The 22,222-nt window shown below is 45.8% G+C and overlaps 40 non-coding genes across 40 annotated transcripts; all 40 read left to right on the top strand.

The window, feature by feature from the left end:
• Window positions 1–831: 831 nt before the first annotated feature.
• On the top strand, window positions 832–904 carry TRNAV-AAC (transfer RNA valine (anticodon AAC)). The gene has a single exon. It is a non-coding gene; the product is annotated as a tRNA-Val (tRNA).
• Window positions 905–1,015: 111 nt separating this feature from the next.
• TRNAV-CAC (transfer RNA valine (anticodon CAC)) lies at window positions 1,016–1,088 on the top strand. Its single transcript has one exon. It is a non-coding gene; the product is annotated as a tRNA-Val (tRNA).
• Window positions 1,089–1,643: 555 nt separating this feature from the next.
• Window positions 1,644–1,716, top strand: TRNAV-AAC (transfer RNA valine (anticodon AAC)). Its single transcript has one exon. It is a non-coding gene; the product is annotated as a tRNA-Val (tRNA).
• Window positions 1,717–1,827: 111 nt separating this feature from the next.
• TRNAV-CAC (transfer RNA valine (anticodon CAC)) lies at window positions 1,828–1,900 on the top strand. Its single transcript has one exon. It is a non-coding gene; the product is annotated as a tRNA-Val (tRNA).
• A 1,367-nt stretch (window positions 1,901–3,267) lies between these two features.
• TRNAV-AAC (transfer RNA valine (anticodon AAC)) lies at window positions 3,268–3,340 on the top strand. Its single transcript has one exon. It is a non-coding gene; the product is annotated as a tRNA-Val (tRNA).
• Window positions 3,341–5,075: 1,735 nt separating this feature from the next.
• On the top strand, window positions 5,076–5,148 carry TRNAV-CAC (transfer RNA valine (anticodon CAC)). Its single transcript has one exon. It is a non-coding gene; the product is annotated as a tRNA-Val (tRNA).
• A 555-nt stretch (window positions 5,149–5,703) lies between these two features.
• TRNAV-AAC (transfer RNA valine (anticodon AAC)) lies at window positions 5,704–5,776 on the top strand. Its single transcript has one exon. It is a non-coding gene; the product is annotated as a tRNA-Val (tRNA).
• Window positions 5,777–6,515: 739 nt separating this feature from the next.
• TRNAV-AAC (transfer RNA valine (anticodon AAC)) lies at window positions 6,516–6,588 on the top strand. The gene has a single exon. It is a non-coding gene; the product is annotated as a tRNA-Val (tRNA).
• A 110-nt stretch (window positions 6,589–6,698) lies between these two features.
• Window positions 6,699–6,771, top strand: TRNAV-CAC (transfer RNA valine (anticodon CAC)). Its single transcript has one exon. It is a non-coding gene; the product is annotated as a tRNA-Val (tRNA).
• Window positions 6,772–7,326: 555 nt separating this feature from the next.
• TRNAV-AAC (transfer RNA valine (anticodon AAC)) lies at window positions 7,327–7,399 on the top strand. The gene has a single exon. It is a non-coding gene; the product is annotated as a tRNA-Val (tRNA).
• Window positions 7,400–8,138: 739 nt separating this feature from the next.
• On the top strand, window positions 8,139–8,211 carry TRNAV-AAC (transfer RNA valine (anticodon AAC)). Its single transcript has one exon. It is a non-coding gene; the product is annotated as a tRNA-Val (tRNA).
• A 110-nt stretch (window positions 8,212–8,321) lies between these two features.
• TRNAV-CAC (transfer RNA valine (anticodon CAC)) lies at window positions 8,322–8,394 on the top strand. Its single transcript has one exon. It is a non-coding gene; the product is annotated as a tRNA-Val (tRNA).
• Window positions 8,395–8,949: 555 nt separating this feature from the next.
• On the top strand, window positions 8,950–9,022 carry TRNAV-AAC (transfer RNA valine (anticodon AAC)). Its single transcript has one exon. It is a non-coding gene; the product is annotated as a tRNA-Val (tRNA).
• Window positions 9,023–9,133: 111 nt separating this feature from the next.
• Window positions 9,134–9,206, top strand: TRNAV-CAC (transfer RNA valine (anticodon CAC)). Its single transcript has one exon. It is a non-coding gene; the product is annotated as a tRNA-Val (tRNA).
• A 555-nt stretch (window positions 9,207–9,761) lies between these two features.
• On the top strand, window positions 9,762–9,834 carry TRNAV-AAC (transfer RNA valine (anticodon AAC)). Its single transcript has one exon. It is a non-coding gene; the product is annotated as a tRNA-Val (tRNA).
• Window positions 9,835–10,573: 739 nt separating this feature from the next.
• On the top strand, window positions 10,574–10,646 carry TRNAV-AAC (transfer RNA valine (anticodon AAC)). Its single transcript has one exon. It is a non-coding gene; the product is annotated as a tRNA-Val (tRNA).
• Window positions 10,647–10,756: 110 nt separating this feature from the next.
• TRNAV-CAC (transfer RNA valine (anticodon CAC)) lies at window positions 10,757–10,829 on the top strand. The gene has a single exon. It is a non-coding gene; the product is annotated as a tRNA-Val (tRNA).
• A 555-nt stretch (window positions 10,830–11,384) lies between these two features.
• On the top strand, window positions 11,385–11,457 carry TRNAV-AAC (transfer RNA valine (anticodon AAC)). The gene has a single exon. It is a non-coding gene; the product is annotated as a tRNA-Val (tRNA).
• A 111-nt stretch (window positions 11,458–11,568) lies between these two features.
• TRNAV-CAC (transfer RNA valine (anticodon CAC)) lies at window positions 11,569–11,641 on the top strand. Its single transcript has one exon. It is a non-coding gene; the product is annotated as a tRNA-Val (tRNA).
• A 555-nt stretch (window positions 11,642–12,196) lies between these two features.
• TRNAV-AAC (transfer RNA valine (anticodon AAC)) lies at window positions 12,197–12,269 on the top strand. The gene has a single exon. It is a non-coding gene; the product is annotated as a tRNA-Val (tRNA).
• A 111-nt stretch (window positions 12,270–12,380) lies between these two features.
• On the top strand, window positions 12,381–12,453 carry TRNAV-CAC (transfer RNA valine (anticodon CAC)). Its single transcript has one exon. It is a non-coding gene; the product is annotated as a tRNA-Val (tRNA).
• A 555-nt stretch (window positions 12,454–13,008) lies between these two features.
• TRNAV-AAC (transfer RNA valine (anticodon AAC)) lies at window positions 13,009–13,081 on the top strand. Its single transcript has one exon. It is a non-coding gene; the product is annotated as a tRNA-Val (tRNA).
• A 739-nt stretch (window positions 13,082–13,820) lies between these two features.
• On the top strand, window positions 13,821–13,893 carry TRNAV-AAC (transfer RNA valine (anticodon AAC)). The gene has a single exon. It is a non-coding gene; the product is annotated as a tRNA-Val (tRNA).
• A 110-nt stretch (window positions 13,894–14,003) lies between these two features.
• Window positions 14,004–14,076, top strand: TRNAV-CAC (transfer RNA valine (anticodon CAC)). Its single transcript has one exon. It is a non-coding gene; the product is annotated as a tRNA-Val (tRNA).
• A 555-nt stretch (window positions 14,077–14,631) lies between these two features.
• TRNAV-AAC (transfer RNA valine (anticodon AAC)) lies at window positions 14,632–14,704 on the top strand. Its single transcript has one exon. It is a non-coding gene; the product is annotated as a tRNA-Val (tRNA).
• A 111-nt stretch (window positions 14,705–14,815) lies between these two features.
• On the top strand, window positions 14,816–14,888 carry TRNAV-CAC (transfer RNA valine (anticodon CAC)). The gene has a single exon. It is a non-coding gene; the product is annotated as a tRNA-Val (tRNA).
• A 555-nt stretch (window positions 14,889–15,443) lies between these two features.
• Window positions 15,444–15,516, top strand: TRNAV-AAC (transfer RNA valine (anticodon AAC)). Its single transcript has one exon. It is a non-coding gene; the product is annotated as a tRNA-Val (tRNA).
• A 110-nt stretch (window positions 15,517–15,626) lies between these two features.
• TRNAV-CAC (transfer RNA valine (anticodon CAC)) lies at window positions 15,627–15,699 on the top strand. The gene has a single exon. It is a non-coding gene; the product is annotated as a tRNA-Val (tRNA).
• Window positions 15,700–16,254: 555 nt separating this feature from the next.
• On the top strand, window positions 16,255–16,327 carry TRNAV-AAC (transfer RNA valine (anticodon AAC)). The gene has a single exon. It is a non-coding gene; the product is annotated as a tRNA-Val (tRNA).
• Window positions 16,328–16,437: 110 nt separating this feature from the next.
• On the top strand, window positions 16,438–16,510 carry TRNAV-CAC (transfer RNA valine (anticodon CAC)). The gene has a single exon. It is a non-coding gene; the product is annotated as a tRNA-Val (tRNA).
• Window positions 16,511–17,065: 555 nt separating this feature from the next.
• On the top strand, window positions 17,066–17,138 carry TRNAV-AAC (transfer RNA valine (anticodon AAC)). The gene has a single exon. It is a non-coding gene; the product is annotated as a tRNA-Val (tRNA).
• A 111-nt stretch (window positions 17,139–17,249) lies between these two features.
• Window positions 17,250–17,322, top strand: TRNAV-CAC (transfer RNA valine (anticodon CAC)). Its single transcript has one exon. It is a non-coding gene; the product is annotated as a tRNA-Val (tRNA).
• Window positions 17,323–18,873: 1,551 nt separating this feature from the next.
• Window positions 18,874–18,946, top strand: TRNAV-CAC (transfer RNA valine (anticodon CAC)). Its single transcript has one exon. It is a non-coding gene; the product is annotated as a tRNA-Val (tRNA).
• Window positions 18,947–19,869: 923 nt separating this feature from the next.
• Window positions 19,870–19,942, top strand: TRNAV-CAC (transfer RNA valine (anticodon CAC)). Its single transcript has one exon. It is a non-coding gene; the product is annotated as a tRNA-Val (tRNA).
• Window positions 19,943–20,497: 555 nt separating this feature from the next.
• Window positions 20,498–20,570, top strand: TRNAV-AAC (transfer RNA valine (anticodon AAC)). Its single transcript has one exon. It is a non-coding gene; the product is annotated as a tRNA-Val (tRNA).
• A 111-nt stretch (window positions 20,571–20,681) lies between these two features.
• TRNAV-CAC (transfer RNA valine (anticodon CAC)) lies at window positions 20,682–20,754 on the top strand. Its single transcript has one exon. It is a non-coding gene; the product is annotated as a tRNA-Val (tRNA).
• A 111-nt stretch (window positions 20,755–20,865) lies between these two features.
• TRNAV-CAC (transfer RNA valine (anticodon CAC)) lies at window positions 20,866–20,938 on the top strand. The gene has a single exon. It is a non-coding gene; the product is annotated as a tRNA-Val (tRNA).
• A 555-nt stretch (window positions 20,939–21,493) lies between these two features.
• Window positions 21,494–21,566, top strand: TRNAV-AAC (transfer RNA valine (anticodon AAC)). Its single transcript has one exon. It is a non-coding gene; the product is annotated as a tRNA-Val (tRNA).
• Window positions 21,567–21,677: 111 nt separating this feature from the next.
• On the top strand, window positions 21,678–21,750 carry TRNAV-CAC (transfer RNA valine (anticodon CAC)). Its single transcript has one exon. It is a non-coding gene; the product is annotated as a tRNA-Val (tRNA).
• A 111-nt stretch (window positions 21,751–21,861) lies between these two features.
• TRNAV-CAC (transfer RNA valine (anticodon CAC)) lies at window positions 21,862–21,934 on the top strand. The gene has a single exon. It is a non-coding gene; the product is annotated as a tRNA-Val (tRNA).
• Window positions 21,935–22,222: the final 288 nt, after the last annotated feature.

The raw sequence follows: 22,222 nt of genomic DNA, 5'->3' as shown, positions 1-22,222 counted from the left end.
AAAAGTGCTGTCGTGATAGGTTTCTGTAGTGTAGTGGTTATCACGTTCGCTTAACACGCGAAAGGTCCCCGGTTCGAAACCGGGCAGAAACAATTTGAGCGCACTAGTGCTTTTTGTCAATGTCACTTTCAGCAGCTCTTTTCACCGATCTTACTTTAGGGTAGACTTTCGGTCTGCAAGGCTCAAAAAAACAGCATGAATGGGTTTCTGTAGTGTCGTGGTTATCATGTTCGCCTCACACGCGAAAGGTCCCCGGTTCGAAACCGGGCAGAAACAGTGCTTACCTTTAACTTTTTCACAGTCTGGCAAACTCAAAGCTCTTGCCATGCCTTGCCCCTCTGGCAGCCGTAAGCCAAATCTGCCAATACAAAGCACAGTTTAGGTGCAACACCTTCAATGTGAGCTCTTTTTCTTCACTGTTTATGAGCTGACCATCGCTGTAAGTGTTTGGTGTTTAGGCAAACTTGTTTTCTGGACCCAAAGGCAATTGGAATGTGGACTTTGGTTCTCCTGCTTAGTCAGCTGAGCTGGAAAACCTGACGACCATTGGCGTATGTTTTCAGCTGACCTGGTGAGAAAAGTGTGTGGAAAAGCTAGAGGTGATATCCATGACTCAGTGTATCTTGCCAGTACTTGCTGTTTTGAAGATGTTATTTGTATCAAGTTAGGCATCCGAGATGGGCTTTCTTCCTTCTTTGCTTCATTACCAAAGAGTATCATTTGCAAGGACGGTAAACTGAACTCAGGTTATCAACCAACCAGAAGCAAATAATAGCTAATACGGTGACCCCAACCTCCGAGCAACCAACCCGAAAAGTGCTGTCGTGATAGGTTTCTGTAGTGTAGTGGTTATCACGTTCGCCTAACACGCGAAAGGTCCCCGGTTCGAAACCGGGCAGAAACAATTTGAGCGCACTAGTGCTTTTTGTCAATGTCACTTTCAGCAGCTCTTTTCACCGATCTTACTTTAGGGTAGACTTTCGGTCTGCAAGGCTCAAAAAAACAGCATGAATGGGTTTCTGTAGTGTAGTGGTTATCACGTTCGCCTCACACGCGAAAGGTCCCCGGTTCGAAACCGGGCAGAAACAGTGCTTACCTTTAACTTTTTCACAGTCTGGCAAACTCAAAGCTCTTGCCATGCCTTGCCCCTCTGGCAGCCGTAAGCCAAATCTGCCAATACAAAGCACAGTTTAGGTGCAAAACCTTCAATGTGAGCTCTTTTTCTTCACTGTTTATGAGCTGACCATCGCTGTAAGTGTTTGGTGTTTAGGCAAACTTGTTTTCTGGACCCAAAGGCAATTGGAATGTGGACTTTGGTTCTCCTGCTTAGTCAGCTGAGCTGGAAAACCTGACGACCATTGGCGTATGTTTTCAGCTGACCTGGTGAGAAAAGTGTGTGGAAAAGCTAGAGGTGATATCCATGACTCAGTGTATCTTGCCAGTACTGGCTGTTTTGAGGATGTTATTTGTATCAAGTTAGGCATCCGAGATGGGCTTTCTTCCTTCTTTGCTTCATTACCAAAGAGTATCATTTGCAAGGACGGTAAACTGAACTCAGGTTATCAACCAACCAGAAGCAAATAATAGCTAATACGGTGACCCCAACCTCCGAGCAACCAACCCGAAAAGTGCTGTCGTGATAGGTTTCTGTAGTGTAGTGGTTATCACGTTCGCCTAACACGCGAAAGGGCCCCGGTTCGAAACCGGGCAGAAACAATTTGAGCGCGCTAGTGCTTTTTGTCAATGTCGCTTTCAGCAGCTCTTTTCACCGATCTTACTTTAGGGTAGACTTTCGGTCTGCAAGGCTCAAAAAAACAGCATGAATGGGTTTCTGTAGTGTAGTGGTTATCACGTTCGCCTCACACGCGAAAGGTCCCCGGTTCGAAACCGGGCAGAAACAGTGCTTACCTTTAACTTTTTCACAGTCTGGCAAACTCAAAGCTCTTGCCATGCCTTGCCCCTCTGGCAGCCGTAAGCCAAATCTGCCAATACAAAGCACAGTTTAGGTGCAACACCTTCAATGTGAGCTCTTTTTCTTCACTGTTTATGAGCTGACCATCGCTGTAAGTGTTTGGTGTTTAGGCAAACTTGTTTTCTGGACCCAAAGGCAATTGGAATGTGGACTTTGGTTCTCCTGCTTAGTCAGCTGAGCTGGAAAACCTGACGACCATTGGCGTATGTTTTCAGCTGACCTGGTGAGAAAAGTGTGTGGAAAAGCTAGAGGTGATATCCATGACTCAGTGTATCTTGCCAGTACTTGCTGTTTTGAGGATGTTATTTGTATGAAGTTAGGCATCCGAGATGGGCTTTCTTCCTTCTTTGCTTCATTACCAAAGAGTATCATTTGCAAGGACGGTAAACTGAACTCAGGTTATCAACCAACCAGAAGCAAATAATAGCTAATACGGTGACCCCAACCTCCGAGCAACCAACCCGAAAAGTGCTGTCGTGATAGGTTTCTGTAGTGTAGTGGTTATCACGTTCGCTTAACACGCGAAAGGTCCCCGGTTCGAAACCGGGCAGAAACAATTTGAGCGCACTAGTGCTTTTTGTCAATGTCACTTTCAGCAGCTCTTTTCACCGATCTTACTTTAGGGTAGACTTTCGGTCTGCAAGGCTCAAAAAAACAGCATGAATGGGTTTCTGTAGTGTCGTGGTTATCATGTTCGCCTCACACGCGAAAGGTCCCCGGTTCGAAACCGGGCAGAAACAGTGCTTACCTTTAACTTTTTCACAGTCTGGCAAACTCAAAGCTCTTGCCATGCCTTGCCCCTCTGGCAGCCGTAAGCCAAATCTGCCAATACAAAGCACAGTTTAGGTGCAACACCTTCAATGTGAGCTCTTTTTCTTCACTGTTTATGAGCTGACCATCGCTGTAAGTGTTTGGTGTTTAGGCAAACTTGTTTTCTGGACCCAAAGGCAATTGGAATGTGGACTTTGGTTCTCCTGCTTAGTCAGCTGAGCTGGAAAACCTGACGACCATTGGCGTATGTTTTCAGCTGACCTGGTGAGAAAAGTGTGTGGAAAAGCTAGAGGTGATATCCATGACTCAGTGTATCTTGCCAGTACTTGCTGTTTTGAAGATGTTATTTGTATCAAGTTAGGCATCCGAGATGGGCTTTCTTCCTTCTTTGCTTCATTACCAAAGAGTATCATTTGCAAGGACGGTAAACTGAACTCAGGTTATCAACCAACCAGAAGCAAATAATAGCTAATACGGTGACCCCAACCTCCGAGCAACCAACCCGAAAAGTGCTGTCGTGATAGGTTTCTGTAGTGTAGTGGTTATCACGTTCGCCTAACACGCGAAAGGTCCCCGGTTCGAAACCGGGCAGAAACAATTTGAGCGCACTAGTGCTTTTTGTCAATGTCACTTTCAGCAGCTCTTTTCACCGATCTTACTTTAGGGTAGACTTTCGGTCTGCAAGGCTCAAAAAAACAGCATGAATGGGTTTCTGTAGTGTAGTGGTTATCACGTTCGCCTCACACGCGAAAGGTCCCTGGTTTGAAACCGGGCAGAAACAGTGCTTACCTTTAACTTTTTCACAGTCTGGCAAACTCAAAGCTCTTGCCATGCCTTGCCCCTCTGGCAGCCGTAAGCCAAATCTGCCAATACAAAGCACAGTTTAGGTGCAAAACCTTCAATGTGAGCTCTTTTTCTTCACTGTTTATGAGCTGACCATCGCTGTAAGTGTTTGGTGTTTAGGCAAACTTGTTTTCTGGACCCAAAGGCAATTAGAATGTGGACTTTGGTTCTCCTGCTTAGTCAGCTGAGCTGGAAAACCTGACGACCATTGGCGTATGTTTTTAGCTGACCTGGTGAGAAAAGTGTGTGGAAAAGCTAGAGGTGATATCCATGACTCAGTGTATCTTGCCAGTACTGGCTGTTTTGAGGATGTTATTTGTATCAAGTTAGGCATCCGAGATGGGCTTTCTTCCTTCTTTGCTTCATTACCAAAGAGTATCATTTGCAAGGACGGTAAACTGAACTCAGGTTATCAACCAACCAGAAGCAAATAATAGCTAATACGGTGACCCCAACCTCCGAACAAACAACCCGAAAAGTGCTGTCATGATAGGTTTCTGTAGTGTAGTGGTTATCACGTTCACCTAACACGCGAAAGGTCCCCGGTTCGAAACTGGGCAGAAACAATTTGAGCGCGCTAGTGCTTTTTGTCAATGTCGCTTTCAGCAGCTCTTTTCACCGATCTTACTTTAGGGTAGACTTTCGGTTTGCAAGGCTCAAAAAAACAGCATGAATGGGTTTCTGTAGTGTAGTGGTTATCACGTTCGCCTCACACGCGAAAGGTCCCCGTTTCGAAACCGGGCAGAAACAGTGCTTACCTTTAACTTTTTCACAGTCTGGCAAACTCAAAGCTCTTGCCATGCCTTGCCCCTCTGGCAGCCGTAAGCCAAATCTGCCAATACAAAGCACAGTTTAGGTGCAACACCTTCAATGTGAGCTCTTTTTCTTCACTGTTTATGAGCTGACCATCGCTGTAAGTGTTTGGTGTTTAGGCAAACTTGTTTTCTGGACCCAAAGGCAATTGGAATGTGGACTTTGGTTCTCCTGCTTAGTCAGCTGAGCTGGAAAACCTGACGACCATTGGCGTATGTTTTCAGCTGACCTGGTGAGAAAAGTGTGTGGAAAAGCTAGAGGTGATATCCATGACTCAGTGTATCTTGCCAGTACTTGCTGTTTTGAGGATGTTATTTGTATCAAGTTAGGCATCCGAGATGGGCTTTCTTCCTTCTTTGCTTCATTACCAAAGAGTATCATTTGCAAGGACGGTAAACTGAACTCAGGTTATCAACCAACCAGAAGCAAATAATAGCTAATACGGTGACCCCAACCTCCGAGCAACCAACCCGAAAAGTGCTGTCGTGATAGGTTTCTGTAGTGTAGTGGTTATCACGTTCGCTTAACACGCGAAAGGTCCCCGGTTCGAAACCGGGCAGAAACAATTTGAGCGCACTAGTGCTTTTTGTCAATGTCACTTTCAGCAGCTCTTTTCACCGATCTTACTTTAGGGTAGACTTTCGGTCTGCAAGGCTCAAAAAAACAGCATGAATGGGTTTCTGTAGTGTAGTGGTTATCACGTTCGCCTCACACGCGAAAGGTCCCCGGTTCGAAACCGGGCAGAAACAGTGCTTACCTTTAACTTTTTCACAGTCTGGCAAACTCAAAGCTCTTGCCATGCCTTGCCCCTCTGGCAGCCGTAAGCCAAATCTGCCAATACAAAGCACAGTTTAGGTGCAACACCTTCAATGTGAGCTCTTTTTCTTCACTGTTTATGAGCTGACCATCGCTGTAAGTGTTTGGTGTTTAGGCAAACTTGTTTTCTGGACCCAAAGGCAATTGGAATGTGGACTTTGGTTCTCCTGCTTAGTCAGCTGAGCTGGAAAACCTGACGACCATTGGCGTATGTTTTCAGCTGACCTGGTGAGAAAAGTGTGTGGAAAAGCTAGAGGTGATATCCATGACTCAGTGTATCTTGCCAGTACTGGCTGTTTTGAGGATGTTATTTGTATCAAGTTAGGCATCCGAGATGGGCTTTCTTCCTTCTTTGCTTCATTACCAAAGAGTATTATTTGCAAGGACGGTAAACTGAACTCAGGTTATCAACCAACCAGAAGCAAATAATAGCTAATACGGTGACCCCAACCTCCGAGCAACCAACCCGAAAAGTGCTGTCGTGATAGGTTTCTGTAGTGTAGTGGTTATCACGTTCGCCTAACACGCGAAAGGTCCCCGGTTCGAAACCGGGCAGAAACAATTTGAGCGCACTAGTGCTTTTTGTCAATGTCACTTTCAGCAGCTCTTTTCACCGATCTTACTTTAGGGTAGACTTTCGGTCTGCAAGGCTCAAAAAAACAGCATGAATGGGTTTCTGTAGTGTAGTGGTTATCACGTTCGCCTCACACGCGAAAGGTCCCCGGTTTGAAACCGGGCAGAAACAGTGCTTACCTTTAACTTTTTCACAGTCTGGCAAACTCAAAGCTCTTGCCATGCCTTGCCCCTCTGGCAGCCGTAAGCCAAATCTGCCAATACAAAGCACAGTTTAGGTGCAACACCTTCAATGTGAGCTCTTTTTCTTCACTGTTTATGAGCTGACCATCGCTGTAAGTGTTTGGTGTTTAGGCAAACTTGTTTTCTGGACCCAAAGGCAATTGGAATGTGGACTTTGGTTCTCCTGCTTAGTCAGCTGAGCTGGAAAACCTGACGACCATTGGCGTATGTTTTCAGCTGACCTGGTGAGAAAAGTGTGTGGAAAAGCTAGAGGTGATATCCATGACTCAGTGTATCTTGCCAGTACTTGCTGTTTTGAGGATGTTATTTGTATCAAGTTAGGCATCCGAGATGGGCTTTCTTCCTTCTTTGCTTCATTACCAAAGAGTATCATTTGCAAGGACGGTAAACTGAACTCAGGTTATCAACCAACCAGAAGCAAATAATAGCTAATACGGTGACCCCAACCTCCGAGCAACCAACCCGAAAAGTGCTGTCGTGATAGGTTTCTGTAGTGTAGTGGTTATCACGTTCGCCTAACACGCGAAAGGTCCCCGGTTCGAAACCGGGCAGAAACAATTTGAGCGCACTAGTGCTTTTTGTCAATGTCACTTTCAGCAGCTCTTTTCACCGATCTTACTTTAGGGTAGACTTTCGGTCTGCAAGGCTCAAAAAACAGCATGAATGGGTTTCTGTAGTGTAGTGGTTATCACGTTCGCCTCACACGCGAAAGGTCCCCGGTTCGAAACCGGGCAGAAACAGTGCTTACCTTTAACTTTTTCACAGTCTGGCAAACTCAAAGCTCTTGCCATGCCTTGCCCCTCTGGCAGCCGTAAGCCAAATCTGCCAATACAAAGCACAGTTTAGGTGCAACACCTTCAATGTGAGCTCTTTTTCTTCACTGTTTATGAGCTGACCATCGCTGTAAGTGTTTGGTGTTTAGGCAAACTTGTTTTCTGGACCCAAAGGCAATTGGAATGTGGACTTTGGTTCTCCTGCTTAGTCAGCTGAGCTGGAAAACCTGACGACCATTGGCGTATGTTTTCAGCTGACCTGGTGAGAAAAGTGTGTGGAAAAGCTAGAGGTGATATCCATGACTCAGTGTATCTTGCCAGTACTGGCTGTTTTGAGGATGTTATTTGTATCAAGTTAGGCATCCGAGATGGGCTTTCTTCCTTCTTTGCTTCATTACCAAAGAGTATTATTTGCAAGGACGGTAAACTGAACTCAGGTTATCAACCAACCAGAAGCAAATAATAGCTAATACGGTGACCCCAACCTCCGAGCAACCAACCCGAAAAGTGCTGTCGTGATAGGTTTCTGTAGTGTAGTGGTTATCACGTTCGCCTAACACGCGAAAGGTCCCCGGTTCGAAACCGGGCAGAAACAATTTGAGCGCACTAGTGCTTTTTGTCAATGTCACTTTCAGCAGCTCTTTTCACCGATCTTACTTTAGGGTAGACTTTCGGTCTGCAAGGCTCAAAAAAACAGCATGAATGGGTTTCTGTAGTGTAGTGGTTATCACGTTCGCCTCACACGCGAAAGGTCCCCGGTTTGAAACCGGGCAGAAACAGTGCTTACCTTTAACTTTTTCACAGTCTGGCAAACTCAAAGCTCTTGCCATGCCTTGCCCCTCTGGCAGCCGTAAGCCAAATCTGCCAATACAAAGCACAGTTTAGGTGCAACACCTTCAATGTGAGCTCTTTTTCTTCACTGTTTATGAGCTGACCATCGCTGTAAGTGTTTGGTGTTTAGGCAAACTTGTTTTCTGGACCCAAAGGCAATTGGAATGTGGACTTTGGTTCTCCTGCTTAGTCAGCTGAGCTGGAAAACCTGACGACCATTGGCGTATGTTTTCAGCTGACCTGGTGAGAAAAGTGTGTGGAAAAGCTAGAGGTGATATCCATGACTCAGTGTATCTTGCCAGTACTTGCTGTTTTGAGGATGTTATTTGTATCAAGTTAGGCATCCGAGATGGGCTTTCTTCCTTCTTTGCTTCATTACCAAAGAGTATCATTTGCAAGGACGGTAAACTGAACTCAGGTTATCAACCAACCAGAAGCAAATAATAGCTAATACGGTGACCCCAACCTCCGAGCAACCAACCCGAAAAGTGCTGTCGTGATAGGTTTCTGTAGTGTAGTGGTTATCACGTTCGCCTAACACGCGAAAGGTCCCCGGTTCGAAACCGGGCAGAAACAATTTGAGCGCACTAGTGCTTTTTGTCAATGTCACTTTCAGCAGCTCTTTTCACCGATCTTACTTTAGGGTAGACTTTCGGTCTGCAAGGCTCAAAAAACAGCATGAATGGGTTTCTGTAGTGTAGTGGTTATCACGTTCGCCTCACACGCGAAAGGTCCCCGGTTCGAAACCGGGCAGAAACAGTGCTTACCTTTAACTTTTTCACAGTCTGGCAAACTCAAAGCTCTTGCCATGCCTTGCCCCTCTGGCAGCCGTAAGCCAAATCTGCCAATACAAAGCACAGTTTAGGTGCAACACCTTCAATGTGAGCTCTTTTTCTTCACTGTTTATGAGCTGACCATCGCTGTAAGTGTTTGGTGTTTAGGCAAACTTGTTTTCTGGACCCAAAGGCAATTGGAATGTGGACTTTGGTTCTCCTGCTTAGTCAGCTGAGCTGGAAAACCTGACGACCATTGGCGTATGTTTTCAGCTGACCTGGTGAGAAAAGTGTGTGGAAAAGCTAGAGGTGATATCCATGACTCAGTGTATCTTGCCAGTACTGGCTGTTTTGAGGATGTTATTTGTATCAAGTTAGGCATCCGAGATGGGCTTTCTTCCTTATTTGCTTCATTACCAAAGAGTATTATTTGCAAGGACGGTAAACTGAACTCAGGTTATCAACCAACCAGAAGCAAATAATAGCTAATACGGTGACCCCAACCTCCGAGCAACCAACCCGAAAAGTGCTGTCGTGATAGGTTTCTGTAGTGTAGTGGTTATCACGTTCGCCTAACACGCGAAAGGTCCCCGGTTCGAAACCGGGCAGAAACAATTTGAGCGCACTAGTGCTTTTTGTCAATGTCACTTTCAGCAGCTCTTTTCACCGATCTTACTTTAGGGTAGACTTTCGGTCTGCAAGGCTCAAAAAAACAGCATGAATGGGTTTCTGTAGTGTAGTGGTTATCACGTTCGCCTCACACGCGAAAGGTCCCCGGTTCGAAACCGGGCAGAAACAGTGCTTACCTTTAACTTTTTCACAGTCTGGCAAACTCAAAGCTCTTGCCATGCCTTGCCCCTCTGGCAGCCGTAAGCCAAATCTGCCAATACAAAGCACAGTTTAGGTGCAACACCTTCAATGTGAGCTCTTTTTCTTCACTGTTTATGAGCTGACCATCGCTGTAAGTGTTTGGTGTTTAGGCAAACTTGTTTTCTGGACCCAAAGGCAATTGGAATGTGGACTTTGGTTCTCCTGCTTAGTCAGCTGAGCTGGAAAACCTGACGACCATTGGCGTATGTTTTCAGCTGACCTGGTGAGAAAAGTGTGTGGAAAAGCTAGAGGTGATATCCATGACTCAGTGTATCTTGCCAGTACTGGCTGTTTTGAGGATGTTATTTGTATCAAGTTAGGCATCCGAGATGGGCTTTCTTCCTTCTTTGCTTCATTACCAAAGAGTATTATTTGCAAGGACGGTAAACTGAACTCAGGTTATCAACCAACCAGAAGCAAATAATAGCTAATACGGTGACCCCAACCTCCGAGCAACCAACCCGAAAAGTGCTGTCGTGATAGGTTTCTGTAGTGTAGTGGTTATCACGTTCGCCTAACACGCGAAAGGTCCCCGGTTCGAAACCGGGCAGAAACAATTTGAGCGCACTAGTGCTTTTTGTCAATGTCACTTTCAGCAGCTCTTTTCACCGATCTTACTTTAGGGTAGACTTTCGGTCTGCAAGGCTCAAAAAAACAGCATGAATGGGTTTCTGTAGTGTAGTGGTTATCACGTTCGCCTCACACGCGAAAGGTCCCCGGTTTGAAACCGGGCAGAAACAGTGCTTACCTTTAACTTTTTCACAGTCTGGCAAACTCAAAGCTCTTGCCATGCCTTGCCCCTCTGGCAGCCGTAAGCCAAATCTGCCAATACAAAGCACAGTTTAGGTGCAACACCTTCAATGTGAGCTCTTTTTCTTCACTGTTTATGAGCTGACCATCGCTGTAAGTGTTTGGTGTTTAGGCAAACTTGTTTTCTGGACCCAAAGGCAATTGGAATGTGGACTTTGGTTCTCCTGCTTAGTCAGCTGAGCTGGAAAACCTGACGACCATTGGCGTATGTTTTCAGCTGACCTGGTGAGAAAAGTGTGTGGAAAAGCTAGAGGTGATATCCATGACTCAGTGTATCTTGCCAGTACTTGCTGTTTTGAGGATGTTATTTGTATCAAGTTAGGCATCCGAGATGGGCTTTCTTCCTTCTTTGCTTCATTACCAAAGAGTATCATTTGCAAGGACGGTAAACTGAACTCAGGTTATCAACCAACCAGAAGCAAATAATAGCTAATACGGTGACCCCAACCTCCGAGCAACCAACCCGAAAAGTGCTGTCGTGATAGGTTTCTGTAGTGTAGTGGTTATCACGTTCGCCTAACACGCGAAAGGTCCCCGGTTCGAAACCGGGCAGAAACAATTTGAGCGCACTAGTGCTTTTTGTCAATGTCACTTTCAGCAGCTCTTTTCACCGATCTTACTTTAGGGTAGACTTTCGGTCTGCAAGGCTCAAAAAACAGCATGAATGGGTTTCTGTAGTGTAGTGGTTATCACGTTCGCCTCACACGCGAAAGGTCCCCGGTTCGAAACCGGGCAGAAACAGTGCTTACCTTTAACTTTTTCACAGTCTGGCAAACTCAAAGCTCTTGCCATGCCTTGCCCCTCTGGCAGCCGTAAGCCAAATCTGCCAATACAAAGCACAGTTTAGGTGCAACACCTTCAATGTGAGCTCTTTTTCTTCACTGTTTATGAGCTGACCATCGCTGTAAGTGTTTGGTGTTTAGGCAAACTTGTTTTCTGGACCCAAAGGCAATTGGAATGTGGACTTTGGTTCTCCTGCTTAGTCAGCTGAGCTGGAAAACCTGACGACCATTGGCGTATGTTTTCAGCTGACCTGGTGAGAAAAGTGTGTGGAAAAGCTAGAGGTGATATCCATGACTCAGTGTATCTTGCCAGTACTGGCTGTTTTGAGGATGTTATTTGTATCAAGTTAGGCATCCGAGATGGGCTTTCTTCCTTATTTGCTTCATTACCAAAGAGTATTATTTGCAAGGACGGTAAACTGAACTCAGGTTATCAACCAACCAGAAGCAAATAATAGCTAATACGGTGACCCCAACCTCCGAGCAACCAACCCGAAAAGTGCTGTCGTGATAGGTTTCTGTAGTGTAGTGGTTATCACGTTCGCCTAACACGCGAAAGGTCCCCGGTTCGAAACCGGGCAGAAACAATTTGAGCGCACTAGTGCTTTTTGTCAATGTCACTTTCAGCAGCTCTTTTCACCGATCTTACTTTAGGGTAGACTTTCGGTCTGCAAGGCTCAAAAAAACAGCATGAATGGGTTTCTGTAGTGTAGTGGTTATCACGTTCGCCTCACACGCGAAAGGTCCCCGGTTCGAAACCGGGCAGAAACAGTGCTTACCTTTAACTTTTTCACAGTCTGGCAAACTCAAAGCTCTTGCCATGCCTTGCCCCTCTGGCAGCCGTAAGCCAAATCTGCCAATACAAAGCACAGTTTAGGTGCAACACCTTCAATGTGAGCTCTTTTTCTTCACTGTTTATGAGCTGACCATCGCTGTAAGTGTTTGGTGTTTAGGCAAACTTGTTTTCTGGACCCAAAGGCAATTGGAATGTGGACTTTGGTTCTCCTGCTTAGTCAGCTGAGCTGGAAAACCTGACGACCATTGGCGTATGTTTTCAGCTGACCTGGTGAGAAAAGTGTGTGGAAAAGCTAGAGGTGATATCCATGACTCAGTGTATCTTGCCAGTACTTGCTGTTTTGAGGATGTTATTTGTATCAAGTTAGGCATCCGAGATGGGCTTTCTTCCTTCTTTGCTTCATTACCAAAGAGTATTATTTGCAAGGACGGTAAACTGAACTCAGGTTATCAACCAACCAGAAGCAAATAATAGCTAATACGGTGACCCCAACCTCCGAGCAACCAACCCGAAAAGTGCTGTCGTGATAGGTTTCTGTAGTGTAGTGGTTATCACGTTCGCCTAACACGCGAAAGGTCCCCGGTTCGAAACCGGGCAGAAACAATTTGAGCGCACTAGTGCTTTTTGTCAATGTCACTTTCAGCAGCTCTTTTCACCGATCTTACTTTAGGGTAGACTTTCGGTCTGCAAGGCTCAAAAAAACAGCATGAATGGGTTTCTGTAGTGTAGTGGTTATCACGTTCGCCTCACACGCGAAAGGTCCCCGGTTCGAAACCGGGCAGAAACAGTGCTTACCTTTAACTTTTTCACAGTCTGGCAAACTCAAAGCTCTTGCCATGCCTTGCCCCTCTGGCAGCCGTAAGCCAAATCTGCCAATACAAAGCACAGTTTAGGTGCAACACCTTCAATGTGAGCTCTTTTTCTTCACTGTTTATGAGCTGACCATCGCTGTAAGTGTTTGGTGTTTAGGCAAACTTGTTTTCTGGACCCAAAGGCAATTGGAATGTGGACTTTGGTTCTCCTGCTTAGTCAGCTGAGCTGGAAAACCTGACGACCATTGGCGTATGTTTTCAGCTGACCTGGTGAGAAAAGTGTGTGGAAAAGCTAGAGGTGATATCCATGACTCAGTGTATCTTGCCAGTACTGGCTGTTTTGAGGATGTTATTTGTATCAAGTTAGGCATCCGAGATGGGCTTTCTTCCTTCTTTGCTTCATTACCAAAGAGTATTATTTGCAAGGACGGTAAACTGAACTCAGGTTATCAACCAACCAGAAGCAAATAATAGCTAATACGGTGACCCCAACCTCCGAGCAACCAACCCGAAAAGTGCTGTCGTGATAGGTTTCTGTAGTGTAGTGGTTATCACGTTCGCCTAACACGCGAAAGGTCCCCGGTTCGAAACCGGGCAGAAACAATTTGAGCGCACTAGTGCTTTTTGTCAATGTCACTTTCAGCAGCTCTTTTCACCGATCTTACTTTAGGGTAGACTTTCGGTCTGCAAGGCTCAAAAAAACAGCATGAATGGGTTTCTGTAGTGTAGTGGTTATCACGTTCGCCTCACACGCGAAAGGTCCCCGGTTTGAAACCGGGCAGAAACAGTGCTTACCTTTAACTTTTTCACAGTCTGGCAAACTCAAAGCTCTTGCCATGCCTTGCCCCTCTGGCAGCCGTAAGCCAAATCTGCCAATACAAAGCACAGTTTAGGTGCAACACCTTCAATGTGAGCTCTTTTTCTTCACTGTTTATGAGCTGACCATCGCTGTAAGTGTTTGGTGTTTAGGCAAACTTGTTTTCTGGACCCAAAGGCAATTGGAATGTGGACTTTGGTTCTCCTGCTTAGTCAGCTGAGCTGGAAAACCTGACGACCATTGGCGTATGTTTTCAGCTGACCTGGTGAGAAAAGTGTGTGGAAAAGCTAGAGGTGATATCCATGACTCAGTGTATCTTGCCAGTACTTGCTGTTTTGAGGATGTTATTTGTATCAAGTTAGGCATCCGAGATGGGCTTTCTTCCTTCTTTGCTTCATTACCAAAGAGTATCATTTGCAAGGACGGTAAACTGAACTCAGGTTATCAACCAACCAGAAGCAAATAATAGCTAATACGGTGACCCCAACCTCCGAGCAACCAACCCGAAAAGTGCTGTCGTGATAGGTTTCTGTAGTGTAGTGGTTATCACGTTCGCCTAACACGCGAAAGGTCCCCGGTTCGAAACCGGGCAGAAACAATTTGAGCGCACTAGTGCTTTTTGTCAATGTCACTTTCAGCAGCTCTTTTCACCGATCTTACTTTAGGGTAGACTTTCGGTCTGCAAGGCTCAAAAAACAGCATGAATGGGTTTCTGTAGTGTAGTGGTTATCACGTTCGCCTCACACGCGAAAGGTCCCCGGTTCGAAACCGGGCAGAAACAGTGCTTACCTTTAACTTTTTCACAGTCTGGCAAACTCAAAGCTCTTGCCATGCCTTGCCCCTCTGGCAGCCGTAAGCCAAATCTGCCAATACAAAGCACAGTTTAGGTGCAACACCTTCAATGTGAGCTCTTTTTCTTCACTGTTTATGAGCTGACCATCGCTGTAAGTGTTTGGTGTTTAGGCAAACTTGTTTTCTGGACCCAAAGGCAATTGGAATGTGGACTTTGGTTCTCCTGCTTAGTCAGCTGAGCTGGAAAACCTGACGACCATTGGCGTATGTTTTCAGCTGACCTGGTGAGAAAAGTGTGTGGAAAAGCTAGAGGTGATATCCATGACTCAGTGTATCTTGCCAGTACTGGCTGTTTTGAGGATGTTATTTGTATCAAGTTAGGCATCCGAGATGGGCTTTCTTCCTTATTTGCTTCATTACCAAAGAGTATTATTTGCAAGGACGGTAAACTGAACTCAGGTTATCAACCAACCAGAAGCAAATAATAGCTAATACGGTGACCCCAACCTCCGAGCAACCAACCCGAAAAGTGCTGTCGTGATAGGTTTCTGTAGTGTAGTGGTTATCACGTTCGCCTAACACGCGAAAGGTCCCCGGTTCGAAACCGGGCAGAAACAATTTGAGCGCACTAGTGCTTTTTGTCAATGTCACTTTCAGCAGCTCTTTTCACCGATCTTACTTTAGGGTAGACTTTCGGTCTGCAAGGCTCAAAAAAACAGCATGAATGGGTTTCTGTAGTGTAGTGGTTATCACGTTCGCCTCACACGCGAAAGGTCCCCGGTTCGAAACCGGGCAGAAACAGTGCTTACCTTTAACTTTTTCACAGTCTGGCAAACTCAAAGCTCTTGCCATGCCTTGCCCCTCTGGCAGCCGTAAGCCAAATCTGCCAATACAAAGCACAGTTTAGGTGCAACACCTTCAATGTGAGCTCTTTTTCTTCACTGTTTATGAGCTGACCATCGCTGTAAGTGTTTGGTGTTTAGGCAAACTTGTTTTCTGGACCCAAAGGCAATTGGAATGTGGACTTTGGTTCTCCTGCTTAGTCAGCTGAGCTGGAAAACCTGACGACCATTGGCGTATGTTTTCAGCTGACCTGGTGAGAAAAGTGTGTGGAAAAGCTAGAGGTGATATCCATGACTCAGTGTATCTTGCCAGTACTTGCTGTTTTGAGGATGTTATTTGTATCAAGTTAGGCATCCGAGATGGGCTTTCTTCCTTCTTTGCTTCATTACCAAAGAGTATCATTTGCAAGGACGGTAAACTGAACTCAGGTTATCAACCAACCAGAAGCAAATAATAGCTAATACGGTGACCCCAACCTCCGAGCAACCAACCCGAAAAGTGCTGTCGTGATAGGTTTCTGTAGTGTAGTGGTTATCACGTTCGCCTAACACGCGAAAGGTCCCCGGTTCGAAACCGGGCAGAAACAATTTGAGCGCACTAGTGCTTTTTGTCAATGTCACTTTCAGCAGCTCTTTTCACCGATCTTACTTTAGGGTAGACTTTCGGTCTGCAAGGCTCAAAAAACAGCATGAATGGGTTTCTGTAGTGTAGTGGTTATCACGTTCGCCTCACACGCGAAAGGTCCCCGGTTCGAAACCGGGCAGAAACAGTGCTTACCTTTAACTTTTTCACAGTCTGGCAAACTCAAAGCTCTTGCCATGCCTTGCCCCTCTGGCAGCCGTAAGCCAAATCTGCCAATACAAAGCACAGTTTAGGTGCAACACCTTCAATGTGAGCTCTTTTTCTTCACTGTTTATGAGCTGACCATCGCTGTAAGTGTTTGGTGTTTAGGCAAACTTGTTTTCTGGACCCAAAGGCAATTGGAATGTGGACTTTGGTTCTCCTGCTTAGTCAGCTGAGCTGGAAAACCTGACGACCATTGGCGTATGTTTTCAGCTGACCTGGTGAGAAAAGTGTGTGGAAAAGCTAGAGGTGATATCCATGACTCAGTGTATCTTGCCAGTACTTGCTGTTTTGAGGATGTTATTTGTATCAAGTTAGGCATCCGAGATGGGCTTTCTTCCTTCTTTGCTTCATTACCAAAGAGTATCATTTGCAAGGACGGTAAACTGAACTCAGGTTATCAACCAACCAGAAGCAAATAATAGCTAATACGGTGACCCCAACCTCCGAGCAACCAACCCGAAAAGTGCTGTCGTGATAGGTTTCTGTAGTGTAGTGGTTATCACGTTCGCCTAACACGCGAAAGGTCCCCGGTTCGAAACCGGGCAGAAACAATTTGAGCGCACTAGTGCTTTTTGTCAATGTCACTTTCAGCAGCTCTTTTCACCGATCTTACTTTAGGGTAGACTTTCGGTCTGCAAGGCTCAAAAAACAGCATGAATGGGTTTCTGTAGTGTAGTGGTTATCACGTTCGCCTCACACGCGAAAGGTCCCCGGTTCGAAACCGGGCAGAAACAGTGCTTACCTTTAACTTTTTCACAGTCTGGCAAACTCAAAGCTCTTGCCATGCCTTGCCCCTCTGGCAGCCGTAAGCCAATCCTGCCAATACAAAGCACAGTTTAGGTGCAACACCTTCAATGTGAGCTCTTTTTCTTCACTGTTTATGAGCTGACCATCGCTGTAAGTGTTTGGTGTTTAGGCAAACTTGTTTTCTGGACCCAAAGGCAATTGGAATGTGGACTTTGGTTCTCCTGCTTAGTCAGCTGAGCTGGAAAACCTGACGACCATTGGCGTATGTTTTCAGCTGACCTGGTGAGAAAAGTGTGTGGAAAAGCTAGAGGTGATATCCATGACTCAGTGTATCTTGCCAGTACTGGCTGTTTTGAGGATGTTATTTGTATCAAGTTAGGCATCCGAGATGGGCTTTCTTCCTTATTTGCTTCATTACCAAAGAGTATTATTTGCAAGGACGGTAAACTGAACTCAGGTTATCAACCAACCAGAAGCAAATAATAGCTAATACGGTGACCCCAACCTCCGAGCAACCAACCCGAAAAGTGCTGTCGTGATAGGTTTCTGTAGTGTAGTGGTTATCACGTTCGCCTAACACGCGAAAGGTCCCCGGTTCGAAACCGGGCAGAAACAATTTGAGCGCACTAGTGCTTTTTGTCAATGTCACTTTCAGCAGCTCTTTTCACCGATCTTACTTTAGGGTAGACTTTCGGTCTGCAAGGCTCAAAAAAACAGCATGAATGGGTTTCTGTAGTGTAGTGGTTATCACGTTCGCCTCACACGCGAAAGGTCCCCGGTTCGAAACCGGGCAGAAACAGTGCTTACCTTTAACTTTTTCACAGTCTGGCAAACTCAAAGCTCTTGCCATGCCTTGCCCCTCTGGCAGCCGTAAGCCAAATCTGCCAATACAAAGCACAGTTTAGGTGCAACACCTTCAATGTGAGCTCTTTTTCTTCACTGTTTATGAGCTGACCATCGCTGTAAGTGTTTGGTGTTTAAGCAAACTTGTTTTCTGGACCCAAAGGCAATTGGAATGTGGACTTTGGTTCTCCTGCTTAGTCAGCTGAGCTGGAAAACCTGACGACCATTGGCGTATGTTTTCAGCTGACCTGGTGAGAAAAGTGTGTGGAAAAGCTAGAGGTGATATCCATGACTCAGTGTATCTTGCCAGTACTTGCTGTTTTGAGGATGTTATTTGTATCAAGTTAGGCATCCGAGATGGGCTTTCTTCCTTCTTTGCTTCATTACCAAAGAGTATCATTTGCAAGGACGGTAAACTGAACTCAGGTTATCAACCAACCAGAAGCAAATAATAGCTAATACGGTGACCCCAACCTCCGAGCAACCAACCCGAAAAGTGCTGTCGTGATAGGTTTCTGTAGTGTAGTGGTTATCACGTTCGCCTAACACGCGAAAGGTCCCCGGTTCGCAACCGGGCAGAAACAATTTGAGCGCACTAGTGCTTTTTGTCAATGTCACTTTCAGCAGCTCTTTTCACCGATCTTACTTTAGGGTAGACTTTCGGTCTGCAAGGCTCAAAAAAACAGCATGAATGGGTTTCTGTAGTGTAGTGGTTATCACGTTCGCCTCACACGCGACAGGTCCCCGGTTCGAAACCGGGCAGAAACAGTGCTTACCTTTAACTTTTTCACAGTCTGGCAAACTCAAAGCTCTTGCCATGCCTTGCCCCTCTGGCAGCCGTAAGCCAAATCTGCCAATACAAAGCACAGTTTAGGTGCAACACCTTCAATGTGAGCTCTTTTTCTTCACTGTTTATGAGCTGACCATCGCTGTAAGTGTTTGGTGTTTAGGCAAACTTGTTTTCTGGACCCAAAGGCAATTGGAATGTGGACTTTGGTTCTCCTGCTTAGTCAGTTGAGCTGGAAAACCTGACGACCATTGGCGTATGTTTTCAGCTGACCTGGTGAGAAAAGTGTGTGGAAAAGCTAGAGGTGATATCCATGACTCAGTGTATCTTGCCAGTACTGGCTGTTTTGAGGATGTTATTTGTATCAAGTTAGGCATCCGAGATGGGCTTTCTTCCTTCTTTGCTTCATTACCAAAGAGTATCATTTGCAAGGACGGTAAACTGAACTCAGGTTATCAACCAACCAGAAGCAAATAATAGCTAATACGGTGACCCCAACCTCCGAGCAACCAACCCGAAAAGTGCTGTCGTGATAGGTTTCTGTAGTGTAGTGGTTATCACGTTCGCCTAACACGCGAAAGGTCCCCGGTTCCAAACCGGGCAGAAACAATTTGAGCGCGCTAGTGCTTTTTGTCAATGTCGCTTTCAGCAGCTCTTTTCACCGATCTTACTTTAGGGTAGACTTTCGGTTTGCAAGGCTCAAAAACACAGCATGAATGGGTTTCTGTAGTGTAGTGGTTATCACGTTCGCCTCACACGCGAAAGGTCCCCGGTTCGAAACCGGGCAGAAACAATTTGAGCGCGCTAGTGCTTTTCGTCAATGTCGCTTTCAGCAGCTCTTTTCACCGATCTTACTTTAGGGTAGACTTTCGGTCTGCAAGTCTCAAAAAAGCAGCATGAATGGGTTTCTGTAGTGTAGTGGTTATCACGTTCGCCTCACATGCGAAAGGTCACCGGTTCGAAACCGGGCAGAAACAGTGCTTACCTTTAACTTTTTCACAGTCTGGCAAACTCAAAGCTCTTGCCATGCCTTGCCCCTCTGGCAGCCGTAAGCCAAATCTGCCAATACAAAGCACAGTTTAGGTGCAACACCTTCAATGTGAGCTCTTTTTCTTCACTGTTTATGAGCTGACCATCGCTGTAAGTGTTTGGTGTTTAGGCAAACTTGTTTTCTGGACCCAAAGGCAATTGGAATGTGGACTTTGGTTCTCCTGCTTAGTCAGCTGAGCTGGAAAACCTGACGACCATTGGCGTATGTTTTCAGCTGACCTGGTGAGAAAAGTGTGTGGAAAAGCTAGAGGTGATATCCATGACTCAGTGTATCTTGCCAGTACTTGCTGTTTTGAGGATGTTATTTGTATCAAGTTAGGCATCCGAGATGGGCTTTCTTCCTTCTTTGCTTCATTACCAAAGAGTATCATTTGCAAGGACGGTAAACTGAACTCAGGTTATCAACCAACCAGAAGCAAATAATAGCTAATACGGTGACCCCAACCTCCGAGCAACCAACCCGAAAAGTGCTGTCGTGATAGGTTTCTGTAGTGTAGTGGTTATCACGTTCGCCTAACACGCGAAAGGTCCCCGGTTCGCAACCGGGCAGAAACAATTTAAGCGCACTAGTGCTTTTTGTCAATGTCACTTTCAGCAGCTCTTTTCACCGATCTTACTTTAGGGTAGACTTTCGGTCTGCAAGGCTCAAAAAAACAGCATGAATGGGTTTCTGTAGTGTAGTGGTTATCACGTTCGCCTCACACGCGAAAGGTCCCCGGTTCGAAACCGGGCAGAAACAGTGCTTACCTTTAACTTTTTCACAGTCTGGCAAACTCAAAGCTCTTGCCATGCCTTGCCCCTCTGGCAGCCGTAAGCCAAATCTGCCAATACAAAGCACAGTTTAGGTGCAACACCTTCAATGTGAGCTCTTTTTCTTCACTGTTTATGAGCTGACCATCGCTATAAGTGTTTGGTGTTTAGGCAAACTTGTTTTCTGGACCCAAAGGCAATTGGAATGTGGACTTTGGTTCTCCTGCTTAGTCAGCTGAGCTGGAAAACCTGACGACCATTGGCGTATGTTTTCAGCTGACCTGGTGAGAAAAGTGTGTGGAAAAGCTAGAGGTGATATCCATGACTCAGTGTATCTTGCCAGTACTGGCTGTTTTGAGGATGTTATTTGTATCAAGTTAGGCATCCGAGATGGGCTTTCTTCCTTCTTTGCTTCATTACCAAAGAGTATCATTTGCAAGGACGGTAAACTGAACTCAGGTTATCAACCAACCAGAAGCAAATAATAGCTAATACGGTGACCCCAACCTCCGAGCAACCAACCCGAAAAGTGCTGTCGTGATAGGTTTCTGTAGTGTAGTGGTTATCACGTTCGCCTAACACGCGAAAGGTCCCCGGTTCGAAACCGGGCAGAAACAATTTGAGCGCGCTAGTGCTTTTTGTCAATGTCGCTTTCAGCAGCTCTTTTCACCGATCTTACTTTAGGGTAGACTTTCGGTTTGCAAGGCTCAAAAAAACAGCATGAATGGGTTTCTGTAGTGTAGTGGTTATCACGTTCGCCTCACACGCGAAAGGTCCCCGGTTCGAAACCGGGCAGAAACAATTTGAGCGCGCTAGTGCTTTTTGTCAATGTCGCTTTCAGCAGCTCTTTTCACCGATCTTACTTTAGGGTAGACTTTCGGTCTGCAAGTCTCAAAAAAGCAGCATGAATGGGTTTCTGTAGTGTAGTGGTTATCACGTTCGCCTCACACGCGAAAGGTCCCCGGTTCGAAACCGGGCAGAAACAGTGCTTACCTTTAACTTTTTCACAGTCTGGCAAACTCAAAGCTCTTGCCATGCCTTGCCCCTCTGGCAGCCGTAAGCCAAATCTGCCAATACAAAGCACAGTTTAGGTGCAACACCTTCAATGTGAGCTCTTTTTCTTCACTGTTTATGAGCTGACCATCGCTGTAAGTGTTTGGTGTTTAGGCAAACTTGTTTTCTGGACCCAAAGGCAATTGGAATGTGGACTTTGGTTCTCCTGCTTAGTCAGCTGAGCTGCAAAACCTGACGACCATTGGCGTATGTTTTCAGCTGACCTGGTGAGAAAAGTGTGTGGAAAAGCTAGAGGTGATATCCATGACTCAGTGTATCTTGCCAGTACTGGCTGTTTTGAGGATGTTATTTGTATCAAGTTAGGCATCCGAGATGGGGTTTCTTCCTTCTTTGCTTCATTACCAAAGAGTATCATTTGCAAGGACGGTAAACTGAACTCAGGTTATCAACCAACCAGAAGCAAATAATAGCTAATACGGTGACCCCAACCTCCGAGCAACCAACCCGAAAAGTGCTGTCGTGATAGGTTTCTGTAGTGTAGTGGTTATCACGTTCGCCTAACACGCGAAAGGTCCCCGGTTCGAAACCGGGCAGAAACAATTTGAGCGCGCTAGTGCTTTTTGTCAATGTCGCTTTCAGCAGCTCTTTTCACCGATCTTACTTTAGGGTAGACTTTCGGTTTGCAAGGCACAAAAAAACAGCATGCATGGGTTTCTGTAGTGTAGTGGTTATCACGTTCGCCTCACACGCGAAAGGTCCCCGGTTCGAAACCGGGCAGAAACAATTTGAGCGCGCTAGTGCTTTTTGTCAATGTCACTTTCAGCAGCTCTTTTCACCGATCTTACTTTAGGGTAGACTTTCGGTCTGCAAGGCTCAAAAAAACAGCATGAATGGGTTTCTGTAGTGTAGTGGTTATCACGTTCGCCTCACACGCGAAAGGTCCCCGGTTCGAAACCGGGCAGAAACAGTGCTTACCTTTAACTTTTTCACAGTCTGGCAAACTCAAAGCTCTTGCCATGCCTTGCCCCTCTGGCAGCCGTAAGCCAAATCTGCCAATACAAAGCACAGTTTAGGTGCAACACCTTCAATGTGAGCTCTTTTTCTTCACTGTTTATGAGCTGACCATCGCTGTAAGTGTTTGGTGTTTAGGCAAACTTGTTTTCTGGACCCAAAGGCAATTGGAATGTGGACTTTGGTTCTCCTGCTTAGTCAGCTGAGCTGGAAAACCTGACGACCATTGGCGTATGTTTTCAGC

Source organism: Lithobates pipiens, unplaced genomic scaffold (genome assembly GCF_037356315.1).
Source record: "Lithobates pipiens isolate NorthernLeopardFrog02 unplaced genomic scaffold, aLitPip1_a1.2 Scaffold_8, whole genome shotgun sequence".
In the NCBI taxonomy this organism is placed as follows: Eukaryota; Metazoa; Chordata; class Amphibia; order Anura; family Ranidae; genus Lithobates; species Lithobates pipiens.
This window is presented reverse-complemented; position numbering and strand designations above follow the sequence as displayed.